We start from the raw sequence: 10217 nt of genomic DNA on the forward strand, positions 1-10217 counted from the left end.
GATTCAATAGGGTCACTAGCTTATTCAATTGAGCATGACAAAGATCCACAAAGAGAGTTTAAGTTCTTCAATGATTTAAACCAACTTGACAAGCTTAAACTTCTAGCCGGAGAACATCTTATCTTCCAAACAATTAATTAGTGCAATTGTTCTAGTAACTGTGAGATGGAATCATAATAAATGTGCTGAAATTATAACACTAGTTTTTCTAATATCCAAGCCTCTTGGCTGACTATGAGTGAGAACCAACATTTTTCCAACATATAAAAAAATATGAATTTAATTTTAATAAGGATATTGTGTAAACCACCCCCTCCCCCCTAAACAAATATGGGCTAGTACAAACAACCACATCCTCACTAATACCTGAAGTCTAAAAATTAAAGCCCACAAAGCCCACACTAATTGTTCGACTAAAAAGATACTGGGTATAGCCTTTATTTAAAATTAAAAACAAAAACAATGTTAAATGTTTCTGCTAGAAGATGGGGTTTGATTGGGTTATCTAAGATGTTTATACTCAAGCCTTACTATTATGATGCATTTGTAGCTCACTTGAAAATCCAGTGGCTATTTTTTCAATTGCATATAGTATTATTGTTAGCATCCACCCACCCTGATAATATTTATAGGTAGCAGACTGGCGTATGGGTTTCATCACACTAGGAAGACCAACATATCCATTAAAATTAATGATACAAGGAAGTTAAGATTTTGGCTATTTGAGCTGGGAAAAAAGACATCGGGTTTGTTCTTGACATCCTATCATGTTTTAAGTCTTGGATCTTAAAGTGTGTCAATCCTGTATAGCATAGGATTGAAATGAGGCATATTATAGCCTCAATATGTTGTATTGTAGTATTTAGCACAATATGAGATGAGAAATGATATGGATGCGAATTTTCAACACACGCCTGAAATGTTTGAAACTTTTGGCAACAAAATTTTAATTGGAGTAGTGCCTGCCTTTAGCAATAGGATTTCACCTAGAGCAAACTATCTTAATAATTCTAACAATACTTATAGTGAGTCACATGGTAAAAGCTTGTTGTACAATAATCAAAAGTCTGAAAAATAATGAGGTAAAAAAACTATTCACATGGCATAAGGATGGGGCATCTACTTGACACAAGCACAATGTGTAACGCACAAATTATACTACGTAGTATATAATATGTTCAATGATGTTGGCATTTCAACTAATAGATTGAATTCTTACCACCTAAGCTAGAGCTTTGGGTCAAGGGTTATGGCAAGCACGCTATGGCAAGCACGCTAGCCTTTTATCTCTGAAAGATAATTTTTGTTAGTAGACATTCTGGGATAGAATGGAGGGAATAACTTGTTTGTGTAACAACTTTCAATGAATTTGCAAGTATCAATTGTGAGAGGACATCCTAGATCAGCCACTAAGAGTTACAAAAAACATCTAAAGAAAGTGAGTTTAAAGGAGAGGAATACCACAAGGGTATTGCTCTTCCCAATATAAATTTTGTCATGAATAGCATTAATTACCAGACTTGTCATATTTTTTGTGAAATGTAAACGAATATTCATAATAGCAATATGTAATGGTCCTTATAAAAAAAATTTGACTCTTTGTTAATAAGTTATGCAGAGTTTTCCGAGCATGATGGAACTTTTATTTCTATGGCCTTAGTTACAATTATACTTCCTAATTCAGGACCGGTTGGTATTATCAACATTACTCAAATTCTTTGTCTTGCTAAGGAATTCAAGACATTATACGAACTATACACAAAATATCCTCTCATTTCACCTTTTTCTTATTCCTATATGGCCATCCAACAACACAAATAGCAAGGAATACCCATTCAGCTTTTTATCACTACAGAAAATTAAAATTTGAATTTTTATTAAAAGCCCATAAACACAATCTTGATTCTTGAATGACAAACAAAATAAAGAAAACTCCTTAATCCATTTATTCTCAATCCCACCAAAACGAAATTCTGATTTCAATGACATCTATGTCTACAAATATAAAGCAATTTCAAACAAAACCCAAATAGGCATGTATCAAAAGCAACTGAAAACCCAAGTAAATCCACAACCCAGAAACAAAAACAACAGCAGCAACAATGTGTAACCCACCATGCAAAAAGCCCAAATCTATAAAATAAATTCCGCAAAAGAGGAACGGAGAACTTTTACCTAGCAAGTGAGCTGAAGAACGAACAAAGGAAGAACGAAGAAAGCGAGATGAACGAAGACAACAAACAACGCAGAAGAGAGCCCGTGGAGACTAAGAGCACAGGGTGATTTGGGACTGCGAGTGAGTGAGTTTGAAATTTTAGAATGAGAGAGTGGAGTCTGAGAGAGTTTGAAATTTTAGAGTGGTGGAGTTTGAGAGGGTTTGAAATTTTAGAGTGAGAGAGGGGAGAGTGGAGTCTGAGAGAGTGAGAGTGCCGTTTTAAGAGGTTAAAAAAGTTTGTAAATTTTAAATAGAAAGCGAGTTTTAAAAACTCAAGAGTTTATAAAGCGAGTTTTTAAAACTTGCTATCCACGTGCTATCCACGTGGAAAACTTTGTCCAGGTCAGTAATTGCAAAACAACAAAAACGAGTTTTAAAAACTCGAGATCTATATCAAATCTCGAGTTTTGTAAACTCGAGATGCTAATATTATATATTCTTTCGTAACCGGCCAGCTAACAAAATAATTACCGTATTACAGTTATTTAGAAAGGGTGTCCGTTGGTCTTTTGTTGTGATTCCCAATTCCTTGTGAAATGTCCTGCACGCTTCAAAACTCTTTCAGTCAACATTTTAGAAAAAGGAATTTGTAGCATAACATACATCAGTGCGTACAAAATGGCCTATAGCTACAATAGCCGTGTATGTGAATTTATATATATAAGAAGTTTGAAAAGTTTTTCTCCAGAGAAACTTTTTTATTTTTTTATCCATTCTTGATTCTTTGTTGTTAGAAATTGCGAGGAATATAGGACATCCAAACTGGGCATGTCCCTTTATATATATCATCAAAAGTAATATCCAGGAGTTATGAAGTAATAGCTTGAACCGTTACTCTACCTCACTATGCTCATTATTGTTGGTACCCACTACATAGAGAACGATTTCTACATTTCTTATAGTGTTTACAGAGTAGTAAAACAATCTTAAAGCTCTTGTGTGATTGCATTGTTTTTAAACCTAGACCAGACCGAACTAATCGGTCTGATGGGGTAAATTGGGAATCAACGGCAGGACTTGAATCTACTCTCACCGAGTGAAATAACATCTCCAGCATGTAGACCATTGAGTCTCGAACATCTTGTTGGTCAGGAATGAAAAATTAATAAATATAAAACCAATTTAAGTATCAAAAATATTAAAAAATTAAATGACACGTTGCGGTTTGACCTCAGTTGAATCTTGATCTGACCTCAAAAATCTTGAACCTCTTTCTTTCTCGGTTCATTAAACGGTCTGAGTTTCAAAACCATGATGCCTTGTACACATCTGTGTTAGTTATGGCTACCTAGCTCTGAATTAAAAAAAAAAAAAAAAAAAATACAGATCTAATTTTATTTTTTAAATCGCGTGATTCAAGATTTCCATTTGCTCTTTGGGATAGGCCAAGAAATAAGGGAACAAAGACAAGGTGATCAAACTGATCATCCTGTGTTTTCCAGTGACACGCAACAAATTTATACATCTAATTTTAATATAATATTCACTCTATTTATTTTCTTTTCGGGTGGAGGAAGATCGGAGATTGAACTGAAAATATCTCCTAGGCTTCTTTCATGGAGCGGGTATAGGTAATTTTTCGTGGGGGTGTAACTTGCTGCTATAATGATTTAAAAAAAAAAAAACTCGATTTATTGTTTGTGATATTCTGATTTTTCTTTGTCCTTAGAAATTGGGTTGAATTCGTTTTGGTCATTTGGAAATTCACTTTTGTCGATTTAGCCCCGACTCTTTTAACACTACTATTACTGTTATCTCACTCACAGAATTGGTTGACATGTCTAATGCATTACTTACCCATCACATTAAGTGGCTAAATTATAATTAATTTTTTTTTTTTTTACTTGACATTAAAAAATACACACCAACAATGTTTTTAGAGAGAGAAAAAAAGAGCCTCCCCTCTCAGTCACCTCGTGCATTTTATCATGATAATTATGCAGGCCAATCCATACTGACTTCTGAGTAATAAGCACAACAGGTTTTACAATTTACAAAATGGTGTTGATTTATTTCATGCTTTAACGCAAGTAGGCATAAAATAACAATCTAGGTAACGTGCATATTCCCGAGAGCATGCAGTAAAACATGGGCATCTTATACCATACACAAATAATTTGTGTAGTAGATTATGCAAATATCATCATTATTTAATATGAATTAATCAGGACATATAGGTTCTTATAAGAGGCACAAATCCCGTTCTCTTATTAATTTCCTTGTTACCTTTGCAACTTGAGATGTGTTAGAGCAGAGTTGCCATCAAGTCCTTTCCCATGGTAGTAAGCAATGAAATCCTGCACTGAGGTTTCCCTGTATATAGGTGGATGTTCCTCTGACAACAATTCCTTGATAGGGCCATAAATCGTTGTTGATGGATAAAAAAAATGAGTGAAAAAGCGTCCAACAGATAGTCTTGGTCCAACATGGCTTGCCAGCACCTGATGCTCTACGCTTTTAAATCTGTCATTAGATATGAGCTGCAAGAACACAATAGAACAATACTTAAAACTATTGAGAGGCAACTTCCAAATGTAATTAATAATGCAACAATACAGACTAGAAGAGATCATTTGTAGCCACCTGAAGCTTAGAATTGTTTAATGAGAGCTAAACATGTAGATGAAGATTGAAGATTGAAGAAGATAGAAGAATGAAGAATGAGAATGCATGTTAGATAGTATGACAGAAATAATTCTTGCGGCAGCTGGATAATGAAATTATATGAACTTCAGAATTTCTTTAATTACTCAACGCTATGCAGCCCAGAGACACAGCCTGGATGCAAAGCGAAGAATGAAGTTAATTAAGATATATCAAAATCTTGTCCGTAGAAGATCACCAATATTTACAACTAGAGCACCGGGCAAAGATGATCTTGAAGCAAGATGGTCAGAAAATCCGGATCCGAGTGTCTGGTTGTGCCCATTGTCAGTTCGGGCTCAGGGCATGCTGGATAGTAGTGACTGAGAAGAACATGCTCCTTTTCACATTCCAGGCATTTAAGGTGGTCAGGTTTGATGCTTCAGATAGCAATTCAAACAAAGTAATCCCCAATTTATGGACTTGCTTAGAATATTCAATACTTATATCCCTGCAAATAAGAAAAGTGAGCATGTTAGCAAACTGGGATTTATTCCAACAAGACAAAGCTTTCAAAAAGGAAACCTTACATAACATTAACAATCTATCCACGTTAATTTCGTCCATTTTTATTTTTTGGCTCACTAATCTAAGCACATTTCTCCCGTAAAGGGTAATGATTTGCAATATGTCACCCCAAATAATATCATAGTTTGAACATAATCCTACTAGCTGGAAGCAAGAACACGCATTACGTTGATTAGGTATAAGCCCACACATCTTTTTTTTTTTTTTTTTTTTAATTGCCAAACACAAAATTACTCAGCAATATCTCTCCTGATGGCACAGATTACGCAATAAGGGAGATTACTAGACACAAACAGAATTAGCAAACCCCCACTACTTGGCAAGGCATGAACGCAAAGGGCTGCCTGTTTCCCATTCCTAAAAAAACCACGTTCTTTGTGATTAAACACTTGGAAGTAGGACCTATCTATGAGTATTGGATAAGCATATATATGTGAGTGAAAGTTATGCATAGAGAATTTTCCTTTCTTATATAATAAAATTTAGTCCAAACTCATAGACTTATATTCTTATATAGTTATATTAAGTCAGACTATGTATTTATTTCCCCTTACAAGTGTTATTAGACTTATTATGTTCTTATATTCAACTTCAAAGATTAACATTGCCAGGAATCTTACTAGAAAAAGAAAAAATCAGCGCAAAAAAAAAAGTACTGATAATAACTTGTGTAAGAATTAATTATTTCTATTGAGAAAATGAAACAAGAGAGACCATACCTAAAGATTATTGATCAATACAACCTAAAGATTCTTTCGTGTATAAAATAAAAATAAAAAAATAAAAATAAAGATTCTGTGTCTTTCTATCTGTATAGTATATAAGATATATGTAATGTATAACTATCTTCTTCTTATTTTATTTTATTTATTTATAGGAAAGTATAACTATCTCTCATATATATAAAAGCCACTTCACTGGTAGCCACACTTCCCTATAGTAAGAATAAGAAGAAGAAGACCTGCAGAGCGGAGGCAATTCTTTAGGGTCAAGAGGTTGATGGTGAGGACTCATCACACAAAACAGAGTGTCCCTCCAATTAGCGAACTTGGACTTGTACAAATCAAAGTTACTATCATAATTCACCTTACTCGTCCGCTGATCCCTACTGTAGTACTCAGCTTTCTCCTCCCTCGGCAGCTCATGAAACCCACGCGCCGCCTCCAACATCTCCTCCAACACTCTCTCACCTATCCCATGATTCACCACCTGGAACAACCCCACTTCCTCTGCTGCCCGCCGGACTCTGTCAACAGCCTCTGCATGCAGGGCCGGCTCAACAACTTTTGGGGCCTTAGGCGAAAATTTTAAATGAGGCTTTTTTATAATTAAATATTAATCAAATAATATATATATATATATATATTGAATTTTTTTATTTAAAATTTATTTTTTGCCTTAGGCGAAAATTTTAAATGAGGCTTTTTTATAATTAAATATTAATCAAATAATATATATATATATATATATTGAATTTTTTTATTTAAAATTTATTTTTCTTGCATTTTGAGATGCAAAATGACTAATTAAGTTTTTGTATTTAAGTTCCTCTAACATTTATTTTTCAATTGATAATATAGTTAATTCACTTAATTTTTCTTGTGACATAGTAGACCTTAAAGCCGTGACCAATTTAAAGTTTAAACCTGCACAAATAAAAATTAATTTAATGTATGATTTAATAAATTAGTGTCACTATAATATAAATGAGTTGACATGATACACATCAAATTATTAATTGATAAAATAATTTATAATGATAGATAAAGTGTCAGATTAAAAAAAAAAAAAAAGTGAGAAATCGTCAGCTACTCCACTACTCCTGTCATCCTATAGCTAAGTTTTAAAGAAAAAATGTGTCCTATCAATTATCATGGCAGAGGTCCAAAGAGAGGCAAAACAGAAAAGCTATCATAGCTGCAAAAAACATGTCCCATCCCCTCAAACAATTGTGCAGTGCAGCAATGAAAGTGTGAAACAAACAAATATATATATATATATATATAATTTAAGTGAAATAAATAGAAGTCTAGAAGACTATGAGTCTTGTTCCTCATAAAAAAAGAAAAAAGAAAAAAGAAGAAGACTATGAGTCTTCATTTTCGGAAAGACAGAGAAAGAAGGGGAGACTAAAGAAGAATACCTGTGACTGTAGACTGGTACGCTGGAGCCTGGACTCAACAAAGAGAAATTTCAAGCAAAACTGATTGAGTTTATGGAAAAAGGTCAAGAATCAAGGTGAAGATGAAGAAAAGAAAGGTAAGACCATAAGAATATTGATGGAAAGGCAGAGAAATAAAGAGATGAGAGGTTTTTCTTTTGTTTTTGAAATTTATAATTTCTAATTTAGCATATTTCAAGACAATTACGTTGTATTATTAATAAATTTATTTGTTATTAATTTTGATTTTAGCATATTTCAAGGATGAGTTAATAAATTTGTCTCCTGCAATTTAATTTTGTTAGCTGAAGTTTGTCTATTTTTAGTTTTTCCTTTTTAATGTTTTGCATTTTAGGATACAATGGGACCTTTTTAATGCATTTTATTGACTAATAAACGTGCTTAAAAATTTTTTAAATTAAAATATATAGATAAATATATTATATATATAATTTTTTTTTTTTTGCAAGTGAGGGCCTTTTTTTATTTGGGGCCTTAAGCGGTTGCATCAACTGCTTTACCTATCCAGCCGGCCCTGTTCACAGTCAATCAGCACCTTCCAAAATCTTGCTTCCCAGAAAAAGACGAATGCTCTGTACAGTGCCAAAACTTGGAGAAGATTCAGTAGAGGTTTTGAACTCATAAGGTCAGAGTACGCAAAACAACCGTTCCACAGTTACAAACCACAACACCCTATTTGGTTAGCTAAGCATGCACAAACAAGTAAGGGCCCTCTCATTTGGTTAGAGGGATTTCCACCCATTCAAAATATTGTATACTTCGAAGTTCATTAAATAAAGATCTGTTGTTTGAAATCAAAAGAAAGTAGTATACGCATATAAAATGAGAAAGCATTTAACAAACCACCCATTCTCTACTTATGCATGTATTATTATTATTATTATTTGAAGATGGTTCTGTATAACAAACCAAACTTCTTTGGCAAAGTCAAATTTGTAAAAGATATGAATCTTACTATCTTCATATAGCTTGCAACATGGACACCATGGCTGGGTTTAAATTCCCCTTCGCATTAGTATAGGCAGGATGTTGCGACAAAGCCTCCACACAAAATAAAATTCAATTTATTTGGACTTGGAATGGCCCAGATAACCTTCCTTATTAAGCCACCTTCTGTTGAACCATGAGACAGCCCTCCAACCTTGAATCCTTTTCCAAACTCGCTCCTTAATGTCTTGAAAGGCTTTATTTTTAGTCTTACCCATAACTAGAGGTAGTACCAAATACTTATCATCCTCCCGAGCTAAATTAACCCCTAGGAAATTCTTTAGAGCCTCTTTGGTGCCATCCTCACAGTTTTTGCTGAAGTTAAATGGTAAATTTGTTCTAGTTGACCTTTTATCCCGCTGCTTGTTCATACTGTGCCATGATATTTTTCAAATTTGTGCAATCCTCCGTAGTGTCATTGCAAAACATGAGACTTTTATCTGCAAAGAATATGGGAGACAAATTTGGGCCTCTTAAGCAAATGGATAGGCCATGGAGACTACCATTTACCTCAACTGCTCTCCACATAGATGAAAGACGTTCTACACATAAAAGAAAGAGGTAAGGTGATAAAGAATCTCCTTCCCCTTGATGGAATAATATCACCTTTAATTAGTCTCTCCATTGATCATTACTGAATAAGTGACTTAATACATTTCTTAATAAAATGGACCCATCTTTCATGAAAGCCTAAAGTCATCATTATTTTTTTAAGAAAATTCTACTCTATCCTGTCATAAGTTTTACTCATTTCAAGTTTTAGAGCAATATTACCCTTCTGACATCTATATTTGTAGTTCAAATAATGAAGAGTTTCTACAGCTATTAAAACATCATGCATGATGAGGTGTTTAGGAGTGAAAGAGTTTTGGTTAACAGAGATGATATGGGAAAGGGCTTGTTTTGATCTACTAGCGATACATTTGGACATTAGCTTGTAAATCACATTGCAGAGACTAATTGGCCTAAACTATTGGATCAGGTCCCCATTTTTTGTTTTTGGAATTAAAACAATGTGTGTGTGGTTAAACTCATTAGGAAAATGACCATAATTTAATGCTTTAAGAATATGTGCACTATCATCTGCCTTGGAATGCCATAAACCTATATGATCTCTAATGGTGATGTACAAAGTCCAGTTCGTCCATAAGGATTGTCTAAACTCACCAACACCCAAGATGAACCCTAAAGGGGAAATTATAGAAACTACAAAGGATGGGCACTTGACAATCCAATATACTCGTTTATTCTGGCTTGAGGTATAGACAAGTATAAACACTTAGAAAAATATTAAACATTCTGATTGCTCAATACAGGTAATTAAATTGCAATTTCCTAAAGATGGGATGAATTCCTCGAAGTTCTCTCCCATATTTTGCTAAGTCCACCTGTCTCTCATGCAACACTCCACGAAATCCATGCATTTCCCATGATGTTAGTGGAACCACACAAGTAGACCCACTCCAAGATCTCTAAAAAATGGATCCATTCTCAACAATCTAAGGTAAGGTTTTTACCACTTATCCATTCTCCATAACTATTCTACAAAAAGAGAGAACTGACTTAGTCATCAGAGAGTCCTTGGCCGGTTTACGCCAGTCTCCCTTGATAGTTCTTTTTCTTTTCGAGTCACAAAATTGTTGTCATAGCTTGGCCCATTCA

The 10217-nt window shown here is 34.0% G+C and overlaps 1 pseudogene; it reads right to left on the reverse strand.

Moving 5' to 3' along the window:
- Positions 1-4437: 4437 nt before the first annotated feature.
- LOC136061992 (1-aminocyclopropane-1-carboxylate oxidase homolog 1-like) lies at positions 4438-9979 on the reverse strand (annotated as a pseudogene).
- Positions 9980-10217: the final 238 nt, after the last annotated feature.

The sequence above is a fragment of the Quercus suber genome, unplaced genomic scaffold (assembly GCF_002906115.3).
Source record: "Quercus suber isolate HL8 unplaced genomic scaffold, Cork oak 2.0 scaffold_371, whole genome shotgun sequence".
Classification (NCBI taxonomy): Eukaryota; Viridiplantae; Streptophyta; class Magnoliopsida; order Fagales; family Fagaceae; genus Quercus; species Quercus suber.